Source organism: Puntigrus tetrazona, chromosome 2, assembly GCF_018831695.1.
Source record: "Puntigrus tetrazona isolate hp1 chromosome 2, ASM1883169v1, whole genome shotgun sequence".
NCBI lineage: Eukaryota > Metazoa > Chordata > Actinopteri > Cypriniformes > Cyprinidae > Puntigrus > Puntigrus tetrazona.
Genome location: NC_056700.1, coordinates 248,197 through 263,044, shown reverse-complemented (window position 1 = coordinate 263,044; position 14,848 = coordinate 248,197). Strand labels below are relative to the sequence as shown.

Here is a 14,848-nt window from a genome sequence, read left to right as displayed (position 1 = left end):
GTCTACCTCTTAAAGCAGCACCACGGCACAAACATGTTAATCCATATTGTTTTTTTTTTTATATCTGCCATATAATCAATCTGTTATTTACACATACAGCAATGTTGCGACACATGTTGATTCGTGAACAGAATTTCAGAGCCACTAAGCACAGAAGGAAAAGTGCAAAATTATTTTAATTTCATATTCACACACCCACACTAGCATACATCATACACCACACATAAAGAAAATCTGGGCGCTCAGGTACTGTTCAGGACTGTTTTTAGAAAAATACTCATCACATTTTATTAAAATCTTGTGAAATCATAAATCAAGTCTAGCTATTTCTACCCACCAGAAGTGTTAGAATAGTCATATCAAGTCCATAATGATAGTATTACGGTATGTAGCCTGAGCATACAGTATTCAGTGGCAAAGGGTGATTAGTCTTCTTTAAGGCTCAGTGATTATCTTAGCATTCTGATAAACATTAGAAGTGAAAATTGCATTTTAGTGTTTTAGTCAGTTGTGGCAGAAGGGCGCGATTGGTTGATTGAACTGAGTCAAGAATGCCAACAGGTGAACTGGTGGAAATTCCTTCAGTTTGTTGAGCATGATCTTAAGCTTGTCTGTCGGAGAGGAAGGATGACCATCCCTGGTAAAACAAAGAAAATTAAGATTTTTATTTGCTGCTTATATCGTATTTTTGTCCCTACAGAGTTCTGAGGGCATATACTGGCATATAGCCTCATAATGTTCTATATTTTAAAAAGAATTATTATTATGTAGATTTTAGATTAAATATAGCACTGTTGTGTTTTCATATCAACTATTCATATATTGAGTGTCAACAATTCCCTTCCACAAACCATGAAAAGAAGAAGTTCAAAACCCTTGAGGACACACACCTGAAGTGATGAAGTGCCTTCTCGTTGACCAAAACCACTGCAGGAGCGAGACAGATGCAGTTTCTTCCAGGAGAAGTCTCATGCAGTAGAACATGTCTGGAGGCCTGACCTTCGCCTGCATTCACGCTGGGCGAGCCATGAAGCAAACCAAATCCAGAGCAAGCAGAACACATACAGAACAAAGTGACACAAACCGTGCTAGCCGTTGATGCTCGGGTAGGGTGTCGGGGAGAAGAGTACATGGCTCCTGCAGAGTTTACTGGCCTTCGATACCTGGCACTGTATTCAGAATCTCATAGTCCAGTTTGGCTTTTCAGCCAAGGCACTCAGAAACGGCCGTTCTTTCCTATATGAGACAGAGGGAAGAGAACTGAAAAGGAACAAGACCGAATACTAGCCAATGTAGTTAATTGGATTATGCACAGCTAATTAAAAAGCAAAACACCCAGCCTTTCTTGCAGAAACACAGAAACTCTGTACAGCAGTTGAAAAACTATATCTGCAATAACTTAGTGAATACAGACAAACAAACTGAGCAACCGATCATCTTTTCTTTCATATGTACAGTGATAGGTCACTTAAATATGACAATTCTATCATGCACACTTATCATTAGTAGGCATATTATTACATGATATCAACCTAAATTATTTAAGAACACAAAATAAAGATAATCGATAAGATATTTTCATTATGTTCAGAAAAACAGCTGAAATACAAAAATAATTTGTATTCCATGAAGAAGAAGATAATCAGTCTCATTTACTAACTGTGTGTCTGCATTCACATTTCTGTAGACTGCATATGAACAAATGCTGATTTAACCACCTTTTTTGCTAAAATTTACAAAACATATATATGATGGAGGCCACAAAATAACACCACAGACACACACACACCCACACACACACACAAACACACACACACACACACACACACATATATATATATATATATATATATATATATAGAAGAGAGAGAGAGAGAGAGAGGCCTATATAGTTTGGTTGTTTTGCTTTCAGAAAGAAAAAAATATGTTTTATATTCACCAGGCAGAACAAAACATACATTAAAAATGGTAATGATGCATTTGCATGACTATGTTATAAAATGTAATTTATTCCTGTAATAATAAAACTTGAGTATGCATTAGCTGCTCCAGTCTTCAAAATCATGATTCCATCTGAACAATATGTGAATATGCAAAAATATATGGTTATTTGGTGCTAAAAAAACAATTCTCAAGATTATAAATGTTAAACAGCTGCTTATTTATTTTTAGTTAACTTTGTGAACTATTTAAAATGTCATATATATATATATATATATATATATATATATATATATATATATATATATATATATATATACATTTACATATATATAAATTGATAATAGTATGCAATGTAGTTTCTTGTGAATGAGAATGTCTTGAAATAACTTTTCCCATAAAGAGTCGAATACTGCCTTGTTAGTATTTGCTGTGGTAGAATTCAGCAACATTGACAGAAGAAACGCACCTTCACAAAGGTTTGGTAGGAGGTTCTCAGGTTGAGGGGTTGACCACCAGTCCATGAGGCTCTTGTCCAGGAGCAGGCGGGCACAGGCCTTTCCGAGACCAGCAGTGAGCTGAGCCTTCACCTCTGGAGTCCATGTTGATGACCTCCATGTATCCCCCTCGAAAACCACATCCCTGAAAGTATCGTTTGTTTATGGGCGTAAGACACTATAAATACGACTGGATGAACTTAAACCATCATTATGCCATTTGTTGTTTAATTCATTTAATACTGTGTGTCTTCTGTATACAGGCTGGCCCAGAATGTCTTTCCATACTAAGTTTGTGTGTTTTATCTGAAATAAAAGTGTAATAGACCTGCCACTCACTCTCATGCACTTACTTAGGTGGAGTGAAATGATACCAGCTCTACTTTGCTTGAATATTTTGGACCCATCTCAAAAGCACTTTCTTGAAGGAGTGAAACTCACAGCCCTCTGCATACATTATCCTGATATACCTATGAAGAAAAGAAATACTTAGGAATACTTTTAGGAATGTCGTCTTTAACCATCGATGAATGACCTTCTTTGCCTTTAGATAATAATGCTAATGGTGCGCCAGTGAGAATACAGTGAATGCCGCGGTATAGACCGCCAGTATTAACTTGCCTCATCAGCCATTAGGAAGAGAATTTTCTTCTTCATAAATGGTTATCTTCGATACATTGTCTGCTTTGTACCTGACCTATTAAAAGAAAAAATGGACAAAGAAATTATTTGAAAAATAGATCAGACAAGAAAAAACCTTACCAAAATATTCTACACACTATATTTTACAGTTACTATACAATGCAAAAAAAAAATAGTAACTGTAGTATGTAGTATCTATCTATCTATCTATATATATATATATATATATATATATATATATATATATATATATATATATATATATATAGATAGATAGATGAATAGATAGATAGATAGATGAAACATTGCAAAAACCTTTAAGTGCCATCTGAAATTTTCAATCAAAAATGTAAACATAAATAGGAGCCTGATAAAATGCAGACATGCATCTGAACTATTGACACATACACACACACCCTTTTACATTTATATATATGAATTATGTGACTTAAACAAAATAAGATATCAATATATTTATAAATATTATATTTTACATTTACATATTATGTAGAAACCTTAACATACAAATATAAAACAAAGAAAAATATATCTTTAATTATAATATGTATAACTTTCAATGTTAGATGTTTTTTTTGCTGTCACACCATAGGACACATTTATACATATGACTACCCTTATAAATGTACCATTAGTATAAAATAAAAATATAAAAATATATACTATATAGATTTGAATCCCTTTTGTGGAAAGGATCTGAATGACTCACCAGTGGGGTTGCCGGGGTTGATGATGCACAGCACGGGGTTGCAATGCTCCTGGCTGTCTGTAGAGGCGCTGTAGCTCACTAATGTCGAACTCCAGCGCCTCCTCATTCAAGTAGTAATTGATCTGAACAGCACCAGCTCTGCTATAGATGCAGAGTAAAGAGGGTACTGAGGAATAGAAATCCTGACCCCATCCGTGTCTGACCCTCCCCAGCAGTCCAACAGCTTTTGGCCTGGTCTACACAAGATCAACAACAGAGAGAATAAGAAATAAAAGACCATTAATAAAACTACATTTCTACAATATTTCCTCAATGTGAAGGGGGCACAGTGTAACTTATAGGGGTCTTTTAACTTTTTTGCAGCAATATTTAGTGTGATACTGATACTAAATACTAATTTCAATTAAATCAAATTGAAGGACATATTAAAACTAAACAAAATTATATGTGTGCATGTATATATATATATATACCACACTCTATATACATCTATATATATATATATATATATATATATATATATATATATATATATATATATATATATATATATATAGATGTATATAATGTGTATATATATATATATATATATATATCTTATATATATATACTTTATATAATTTTATTTTCTTTATATAATTTTATATATATATATAATCAGTTTTTGCTGCACTAATGAGAACCAATATGTATACTGGATATGGCAGAAAACTGTTGGACTGTTTCTTTATTTGGCTGACTCAGAGTACTACAAGTTCAGTGTACAGAGACCTGTGTTTAGATTTTCGCGTACCACAATGCCGTCACTGGCTCCGTCGTGAGGTAGATGTTATCGGGATCAGAAGGAATACGCCCGTCCGCGGCGCTGTAGCTGGCGGCATCATTGCCTCACAGTCAATGCTGACTGGTTGTTGTATGCACCTGAGAGGAAGGAACAAGGCAAGAAAGTATGAGTATTAAAATAGTTTCCTCACAAACTATTACAGAGCTGAAAAACCTTGGAGATGACTAATATCATCACTTTAATCAGTAACATCTTGACCGTGGAACAGTACATCTTGGACGAGAAGGAGCTGCTGTCAAAGAGTTAACAATTGAAGTTGAGAGTTAGAGAGTTTAGTTTATGATTAAGACTTTGTTACAAAGGACATATCGCATGTATATATGACTTGGGCACCAGTCTTCCTTCTGTGCAATATAAAGATAATAGTTTTGTGTAAACTGGCTATCAGTTGAATGTTAACAGGGTTTAAAAACAAAACTGGATCCTGCTGGTTTCTTATTGCTTATGAACAACAATGACATTGTGGGACTTTTTCTTCTTGTTGATGGCGATTTTATTTTGAGCGAACTATCCCTTTACAGAAGCTGAATGAGAACTGGCCATTTTTATTTTATCAATAAACTGTTTCTTAGCCTTACTGTAAATTATAACCAAATATTCCATAAAATAACCTTACGTTTCAGATGACATTACCACCTATTAAAAAAAAACAGCATGCTCACTGGTTAGTTAGATTACAGGCATGGATGCTGGTTTGAGCTAATTTAGATGATCCTTAGCTGGTCATAATTTGGTTAAGTTGGTCCATGTGCTGGTCCTGAGCAGTGCTAGTTGCTTAGGACCAGCACATATTCAGCATGCTAGGCTCAATTTAAACCAACTCAAACATGTATTTTATGTTTCAAAAACCACCAAACTAGTATATGCTGTTTTTGCTTGTCAACAGGAGGCCCCTTATTCTCTGTCTTTGAGCAGATCCACTGGATGAAAGCTAAACATTTTTTTGCTCAATAAACCTCTGTTTCTCTCATAAATGTATCCACAATAATATCATGTTATTAATAGCTAAAGGAGGTAATATTTCAGTCTTTCACATTATAGAGAGATCATCTAAATGTGCAATATTATAAACATCTGGAGACATCATTTGATATTTCATATAGCTGTCGTATACACACATACATACGTGCTGTTTTCCTCCACATGATTGCAAAATCGCCTCGCTCGATTTTTGCTCTGCAGAGCTTGTTGTCATCAAGTAGTGGTGGATAAGTGCACTAATGCCATCACCTAGAAAATAAATAGCTTATGAGGCTACATAATAATCTAGAAAAACAAAAGAACAAAACACTTGGTTAAGTACAAATGGGTTCATCAGAAACTATTGACTTTGTTTAATGCATGGAACAGATGAAAAGCGCAGTGGACCTGAAATGACTGGGCGTCTGAAATCATTCATTGACACTTAGTCAGCAAAAGCGAGGAATCATGTACCTGCTCCGAAAAAGGTGATTGATGGGTGGCCCATAGCATGAAGCATCTCCGATGTTGCTTTAATGACCTCTTCAAAGGCTTCTTTACCCCCTGTAAAAGTAGTAAAAAAAAAGCAGACTTTCAAGTCATTCCTTGAATCAAAAAGCCAGACAAAACCCTACGCTAAGAGGATGGATGACAAAAGTGAAAGCAACTGTAAAATTGACCGAAAATCTAAATGTTGTAATCCTCCACCTGGAAGAAGTCTGTGCTCATCATACTAAACTCTAACTGCCCAAAATCTGCAGATTTTTGCCATGATGTAAATCTGAAGGGTTGCTAAGCCACTGCTTAGATTTGCTAAGGTTAGTTACCAGTGGTTGAAATGCAAAGTGTTCTGGTTATTGCCCCACCAACAAGTCTCAATAGTGTATTTGACTTAATATGGCACTAAGCAGACTGTTTAGAAATGTGGGTGTTTGGCATGGTGCTGCCACCACCATCATAGTACGACAAAAGACATTTGAGTGATCGGCTGGTTTCTTCAGAGCATCTCTCATAACAAAACAACTATTTTACATCTGGCTGGATTGGCCAGTAACCCAACAATGTTGTGTTCAAGTTTAATCTAACCTTCAGTTCCACTAATGCTCACAAATCTGTATTTTCACATGTGAACACACATGTGATATGGCCTAACGTCAAGCTTCGTTCACCTTCACATCACAATTTAAGATATTTTGGACATATTTTGTCCACTAACTGAGCAAGTAAATAACACTGTCAAGGTATTGAAAATTATGACATCGTCAAATAATTGATCTGCCATCAGTGGTTCAGTCTACTTGAATTTTATGAAGCAATGAGAATACATTTAGACTCTACTGATGCGGAGAGACAGAAGGAAAACAGTTATTTTTATTTTCTTTTGCATGTATCACTTCAAAAAATACAGATTCAGCCATAGATTTCTTACACTCCGGACCTCGACAGGCTCGGTTTCATCAAAAATATCTTAAATTGTGTTCAAGAAAACAAAGCTTTTCTCCGGTTTGTAACAACATGGGGGTAAGTGATTAATGACCACATTTTTCATTTTGGGGTGAAGTATACCTTTAAATCTGATTGCTAAGAAAAGTAATAGCAGATCTGTCTTTATATGTGCAGATTGATTTTTCTTGTTTTTATTCAACCTCTCTGAAATCATCTGATCAGCAAAGGGGTTAAAATGCTGGTTACGTTGTCTTATCTGGTGAACAAACAAGCAGCAAGGGTCAGGTATTACCTACTGCTGATGGCAGGGTTTCACGCCGCCCCTTTCTGTGTCCCATTCTTTCTGTTTACTCAAGTTTCAAGCACTTTAACAGACTGTGCAGCTGAAGCCTCACAAACAACCTCCTGTCACTCTCGCTGCATGCTGATTGGAACGCATAAACACCTTGTTTTTCCAAATATGTTGTTCTCTTTCGTTGCGTGTTGTCCACGCTGTTTAACTGTCATCAGAGGATTTTATAGTGACACTTATTACCTCCCTTACGGAAATAATAACAGATTTCAATGATCAGACAGACGGAGTGAAAGTCTATTCAAACAGTGAATGTGAATATGTGAGATAAAGACATCACCAGTAGGAAAGGGACATCAATGAAATCCCTTGTTGACGAGATTAAATGGAGGGCTTAAAGGTATAGTTCACCCAAAATTGAAAATTCTGTAATCATTTACTAACCCCACAGTTATGATTTAACTATTTAGGTCTACAGGTTTTGAATAATTTGTAAAATCGTAGGTTTTGTTACCTTCTGCACAAATAAAATTAACATGGTATGAGCAGGATAGAGCAATGCAGCATATTAATACCCTGATAGCACACAGACGTCTATTTGATGTCTGCAATACATCTATTGGACGTCTCCTTTTTAAATGTCAAATAGATGTCTATTAGATGTTTTTAAGATTTATGATTTAGAATGTACGTAAAGAAACTCACGCCTGTAAGACATCTGCCAGACGTTCAGAGACAGAAATGCTTTCCAGATCAAGAGATCTTTGAGAATCAAGAGATCTCTTGAGATCAAGAAAGAACGCGTGTTATCCGGGTATGATAACAGGATTTTTTTGTGCACAAACCCCAAGTGTGCCTCATGTGTGCCTCCTGTAGAGTACTCATATTTGCAAGGAACCAGTGTCTAAATAAAACACAGTTTTCAAAATAAAGATTTGTCATCGTGACTTCTAATTTGTAGCCAGCAAAATCAGTTACGAGTTGACAGGAATGGCGTGATTCCTGCCTCCGCTATGAGTCAGCATTCCTCAGCTGTATTTTGAACTCTCTATGAGTGTTTGATAGAGTTCTTTGCTAAATCAGCCAATTACTCAGCTACAGTTGTGAAGTCTAGAACGAAAGCTAACGAATGTGTGAATGAATACATTTCTCACTGTCTAGAAGAGAGAGAATATCGCACAACTTGATAACAGGCTACAATTACGGAAATAATGTTTGTTTTATAAAAGCGATTATATCGCTATTGTCATTATGTCAGCGTTGTAACTTTCAACTGCGCAGGTGGTCAAAAACCTTTTCACAAAACGTGTCATGAATGGTAACCAGCAGCCAGAGCAGGTCCTTACATGATCAGCAGGAATGTGCTCCCTGAATCCAACACTGTACAACATCTTATAACAGTGTTATAAAGTGACAGTCTAAACGTCACGCCGAAAGTTGCATGCAATAGCAGTATTTTAATAACACAACAGCAAATGTACAAGAAACAAGGGAAACCACAAAAGAGAAACAGAGAACTAAACTGGGGTGCAAGCACATAGTTTAAGGAGAATACACTTTCAGTTCTATAAAAACCCAGACAGCAGCTGATAATTCATTTGTGAATACACATGGGTTTTTTTAGTCTCAAAAATAAACGTTATGTAGAGTTAAAGGAATAGCTCACTTTAAATTTTAAAAAGAAAGAGAAATGGTTACCAAACCTGATTGCTAGCTTTATTAAAAATATTTTATTTTGTGTTCCACAACAAAAAGAGAGTCACACAGGTTTGGAGACAAGTATGAGCTGTGAGTAAAGTGTGACAGAATTTCCATGGTAAAGCCATCCCTTTACAACCCCTTAAAGTTACCATTCAAAATATGTTTTTCTCTTCTAGCTAAAACATATGGTTTGTAAATGTCTCTTTTGGATTTGAGTTTTGGCTGTAGGAAACATTTTAGTGTTCGCCTAATTTTACTCAATACATAAAAAATGTTTTCTGTCAAAACGAAACAAAACAACATTACTTCTTCGGCGGTTCAGTTTATTCTTCTCATTGCTCTGCACTGGAATGAACTCGTAACCTTTTATATGGCAGCTACGTTTTTGTCTCAAGAGAAGCACTATTATATTCAGTTATAATTAAGCATTTTTGGAATGAATGCTTAAATTATACACGTCTTATGTGTGTAATTTCAAACAAAAGCTGTGTAATTAAGCATTCCAATGTCCCTCCTGAGGTACAAATCCCATTCTAAAAGAGACCTTGGGAATGCTAAGTCGTTAAAGTAGAACCTAGAGCTATAACTTCAAAGCACAGCGTTTTTGTTTTAACTAGCTATTCTAAACTAATTTAAAAATGAAGAATGGTGCATTTAACACAAACAGTGCACAAAAAGAAGCAACCTTTCTATTGCTGTGAGAAATTTAGTTTTTATAATTTTCTAATTTGCATAATGGTTGTCAGGCCATTGGAATTATTACAAAACTTGACTGTTGTGAAATCAAACTTACGTAAGGAGGTGGCTCACATTTACATCTAAATGATAGTTCATTTAAACTAAATGGATTCGGGGAGACTGAATAAAAAGATTGTGCTTGTAGCGCGCCGCGTGGTTTAACTAGTATCACGCTTCTGACAATCTTCTTAACTAAAAAATGAATGCACGCCAATGTTTTTTGTTGTTTCATAAAAGGCATTCTTGTAAAAGAGTTCAGCACGCTATATGTGTGATATAAAATATAGGCTTAGTGCTGAAATTGTACTACCACACTTGATTATGGCTCTTTCATTCTCTCACATGTCATCCCTGTCCCTCAGGCTCCCAGCTGTCTGGTATTGGACAAACAACAGCGGCGCTCCCAGTAGTTGGTACGGACCGGGACTGATATTGCGAGCGACACATCTGTTTCTGACTAGGCGAGACTGAGTCTCTGTTCAGTAGAACCAGATGCGTCCTACCACAGACTCCCACCTCCCCCGAAAATACTGTAAAAGCATTATTTCCCAACCCCTTAACTATTGGCCACGTAGAGGAGATGCTTGTCAATGGCAGCCAATCAGAGGTAGCTGTGTGTCTACCGCCTCCTAAGGACAGCCTTTAATCCAGTTTGAGCAGAGGGTGGAAGGTTTGTGTTGGAAAGAGGTCTCAAACCTGTTAAACGATGGACAAGTGGGTCAGATTTCACTAAGCATTTCTGTAGTTATTACAGCTGGCCTTGCCCCACATTATTACTTCCCCACAACAGATGAATGATGATCTACATTCCAGATTCATAGCAGCATATGCAATGCAGTTGCAAAACATATTTTTGGTTGCTAACATGTTTAGAGCAGGGTGTCAAACCAATTCCTAAAGGTCCACAACCCTGCAGAGTTTAGCTCCAACCTAATTAAACACACCTGATCCAGCTAATCAGGTCCTCTGACATAAGAGTTTAGTTCCAACCCTGCCCTAACTCAATGAGTTAATGCCTTTGAAGGAAAAATGAGAAATGTTTTAGGAATGTTTATAATAAAAAAATTCTGTTGCATGTGGAACATTATGATGATAATCAGAGACGTTTTTTTCTGATACAAATTCTGCAATACATGTGGGGTGTAACTTTATAACTGTTGCGTTTTCGTGAAGTCACGAGTTTCAGTTCCAGCTCCAGCAAAGCCAGCAGAGGAAATTATTTTAGTAAGGGTGTCCATAATGACCTAAAGAAAGTAGTTTTTCTCCCCTTTATTCATGTAGTTCCTATTGAAACAGCAGGACATAATGAAGGGTTACTTGCTAGTTAGTTGCAGGAAATTTTGGGAGGGACATTCTCGCTCTAGCAAGCATCTGATTGGAAAAATCCTGTTGATTCATCAATGTTTTTGGTCCATAAAATCAGAAGAGACAGAGAGTTTGCATGCGAGTATCTAGGAAAAAAAAAAAAAAAAATTAACTTTTAGAGTATGCTAGCATATATGTATTTGAAACTAAAATCCTAGACTAAAGGATCAAAACTTAAATAAAATGTTTAGATCAGGGGTCACCACACTCAGTCCTGAAGGGTCGGTGGTCCTGCAGACTTGCAACACACCTGTCTTGAAATTTCAAGTAGAGAACCTAAAGCTGACGCTGACGTTTTCCTCCATACTGAGAGGATTGCACTGCCGTTCCACTATTGAATTTAGGGCAAGATACCAAGATAAGACAAAATTGTAAAAGCGTTTATTTTAAATGTGAATATTTAACTTAAACAGGTGTCAAGGAACAAGTTCGGTGACCTCTGCTTAAGTCCTTTATGTCTGGCCCTTTTTGTTCTTTGTGGTGCTTTTGTTTATGTTTGGTCCTTTATGTTCTGTATGGACTGTGCAGAATATTCTGTTGTTGTCTATAAATGTCTGGAAGAGTAATACAAGAGTGTTTTACAGTACGGTATTCACTGAATGCTAATAAGCATATGCATACTGTGTACTGTGCATCTCAATACTGGGATAATCATACACTCATTCTCCTGCTCCTGTAAAATTCACAGAACCTTGTTTAGCCTTTCTGTAGCTCTGGGCATCGATTTATCTATCCTGCAGAGTTTAGCACCAAATGAATCAAACGGAGCAGCCTGTAATCCCAAAGATTCTGGTTACAATTTCAGGTGCATTTGATTAGGCTGGAGCTAAACTCAGCAGGACAGTGAACTTTAAAGGCCAGTTGCTCACCTCTCTGACGTAAGTTCATGTACTTTGTAACTGCATGGATACTAAATAGTAATCTTTTGCATACAAATAACTTAACTTTAACCAATAACTTAACATAAACTTTGCTGAGAGAAAGACAAAAACACTGAATTGCAGAGTGAAAGAGATTGGAGAGTAAGATGAGCTGGTAATAGAGAGAAAGCAAAGAGTAGGAAAGACAGCCAAAGAAAGATTTGTACAGTATTAGGTGAAGGCCACCTTTGTCATGCATGTCTTTCCCAGAAACCTAAAACCAACAGACCTAACAACGGGTGCCAAGACTAAAACAAGAGTGCATATTCTTTCCTAGATCGAGAAATCCCCCAACAGACTACGCTGAAAAACATCTTGTCTGCATTATTATAACATGAGATATTGAGATTAATGGAAAACCGTTTTTATGAGAGAAGGATGTTGTGATTGAGCTCTTTCACAATTTAATTACCACGGACACCTTTAATAGAGTCTGCTGAATCATTGTTCTTGCAGTCTCTAACCGTGTGTGTGTGTGTGTGTGTGTGTGTGTGTGGATGCTGTCACTGTGACCGCTGGTGCCTTGCTTCTGAGCAAAGGCCTTTTGTATGTGGCTTAAGGACAAATTTATAGCGATCTGAAATAATTTGTATAATAACTGGATGAAATCATTGCCGCACATTACTGACATTGTTCATTTCATGCTCTGTTTAGATTATCCGAGTTTGTATCGCATTTTCATGCTTTATGATCGAGGCTCTTAGATAAAGAAGCATAAAAGCGTTCGAAAATAAAAGGCATGTGAAAAAAAACTTTTGTATGCATCAAGTGATGAAAGTGAAAGCGTTAAATGTTAGAACTGAAAGAACATAACCCAGCTCCAGCTGTTGTTTTTGCAACTGTGTGGCAACAGATGTTTGAAATCTATTCTTTCCATGTGTGTCGTTTCTTGGAAGGTGCCGTAGTTCACGTGGATACAGCCACCAATTTAAAGAGTGAGGTAAAGATTTGACAAACAGAGATGCTCTCTGTTCCTATGACAATCAGTGCTGACTCTAGCCTGCGATCTTTATCAAGGTCATGACCTCAGAGTTTACTACTCCCAGCACCACTCATATGGCCGGCAGAAATGAAGACTGCAATGAGATGTCTGCAGCCAACTAACTAAATGTGTAACATAGAATGGACTTTACCCACTAATGACAGTCTGCCACAAACACCGACCTAGTAAACCCCCCAAAAAAAAAAAAAAAGAAACAGAAGATGGATGTTTTTCCTCCATTTCGATTAGCTAATCAAATCTTTTTCTTTTGAATTGCACTTGTAAGTGTCTTTCTCAAGAACACATTACAAAAGATATTCACTAAATAATTCTATAATCCAGTAAGAAGAATGTAAATATAATATGTATAGGCCATGATCTGAGAGGTTAAGTGCACGTGCGTTATAAGAACTTCTCATCAAGTAATGTGCTTTACGTTGTATTATTATCTTTTCACAAATACAATCTATCGCTAAAACATAGCTTTTAAATGTTACAGTAGCTCAATTGGTAGCTTCTAGTTCAGCAGTTCACCTAGTGGTTTTCACTTTAGAGAGGAGTGATAATCACATAAACACGTTATCCTGATATGCTACGTGTATGTCTGTGCGCGTGAGAACTGCAGGATGTTTGCTGAATTTACAGCCTGTCATAACAAACTCGCGCGATGCTTTACCGCGTAATGCAGCGCGCAACGAATACCGCGTGTACCTCTTTCAGCTCCTTCTCGATCTGAACCGCGCGCTGAACGATCAGTCCGCGAACCGCGTAGTCCACCTTTTTGACGTTGGCGTTCATGGTGTCAACGGTGAGCACTTTCCCCCGAAGGGGTAACGCTCCGTTTTCGGTCATCTTCTGGTGCAGATGTTCGCTTTGGGCCGCCGGGAATGCAGAAAGATTCCTACGGGGAGAAGAAAGGGAAGGCAGCGGAGAAAAGTTCAGGACCCAGTCTGGAACATTGGGGTACGCCGCCGCGTAAGCCTCGCGCTTTCCCCATTTCAAAACACCCACGGTTCTTTTTAGATAACATTTTTCAAAACGGTAAAAAAAAAAAAAAAAAAAGAAGCGCGGGTTTGCGAAGAGGTAGCGCTTAAGTTTTGGTTTTTAAACTTTGGTTTTCAGCGCGCGCTTGCCGTTGCGCGCGCAGCAAACCCTACAAAGAATTACTCGAGAAGACCTTTGGACTTGTGCATCGGATAGTTCAAGATTTCATAAGAAGCGCAAGCAACTGCTGACCCTGCTAAATCCCCACGCCTCTTTTTATCTAGTGGACTCAAAACAGTACATTCAGTGTTTCTCTAGTTACTTTTCCATGACTGCCCCCTTTTAAATGGGGGGTTTTATAGCCGGTACCTCCTCCCGACAGCGGGTATATTACGCACCAGAAGTGAAGAAAGGGAAGCTTCCTCGGTTACCGAGACGACAGACGGCAACGATCGACCCGTGTGAAGCGTCTGAAGCGGCTCAAAACTTTGACCGGTGTAAAACTTCCCTTCGCAGCGAACCTCCCATTGATCCAATAACTGAGAATAAAGCACGCCAGCTCCTCCCATGTTGACTAAGGCTCTGCGTGTCTTGCAGAGGAGATTAACAAACAGTGTGATCGCATTACAGGGTTATGCTTTTTAAAAGAACTGTGCCGCACAAACAGTAGACCAAAAAGTAAGAATAATGACTTCGATGCTAAATCTAATTAGCTGTCATGTGATCAGGGGCCACGGTGTCCACAGAGAGCATGCTTTTCATTATTCAACCACTTATTGGGATATATACGAGAGGGGCTGGTTGGTTGT

At 37.4% G+C, this 14,848-nt stretch overlaps 1 long non-coding RNA gene and 1 pseudogene across 1 annotated transcript; both read right to left on the bottom strand.

Annotated features, from left to right (window-relative positions):
- Window positions 1-2,791: 2,791 nt before the first annotated feature.
- LOC122360741 lies at window positions 2,792-4,688 on the bottom strand (annotated as a pseudogene).
- A 1,470-nt stretch (window positions 4,689-6,158) lies between these two features.
- Window positions 6,159-14,564, bottom strand: LOC122325207. Its single transcript, XR_006247265.1, has 3 exons — window positions 14,438-14,564; window positions 13,767-13,956; window positions 6,159-6,175 (listed from the first exon to the last, which is right to left on the bottom strand). It is a non-coding gene; the product is annotated as an uncharacterized LOC122325207 (long non-coding RNA).
- Between the last annotated feature and the right edge of the window lie 284 nt (window positions 14,565-14,848).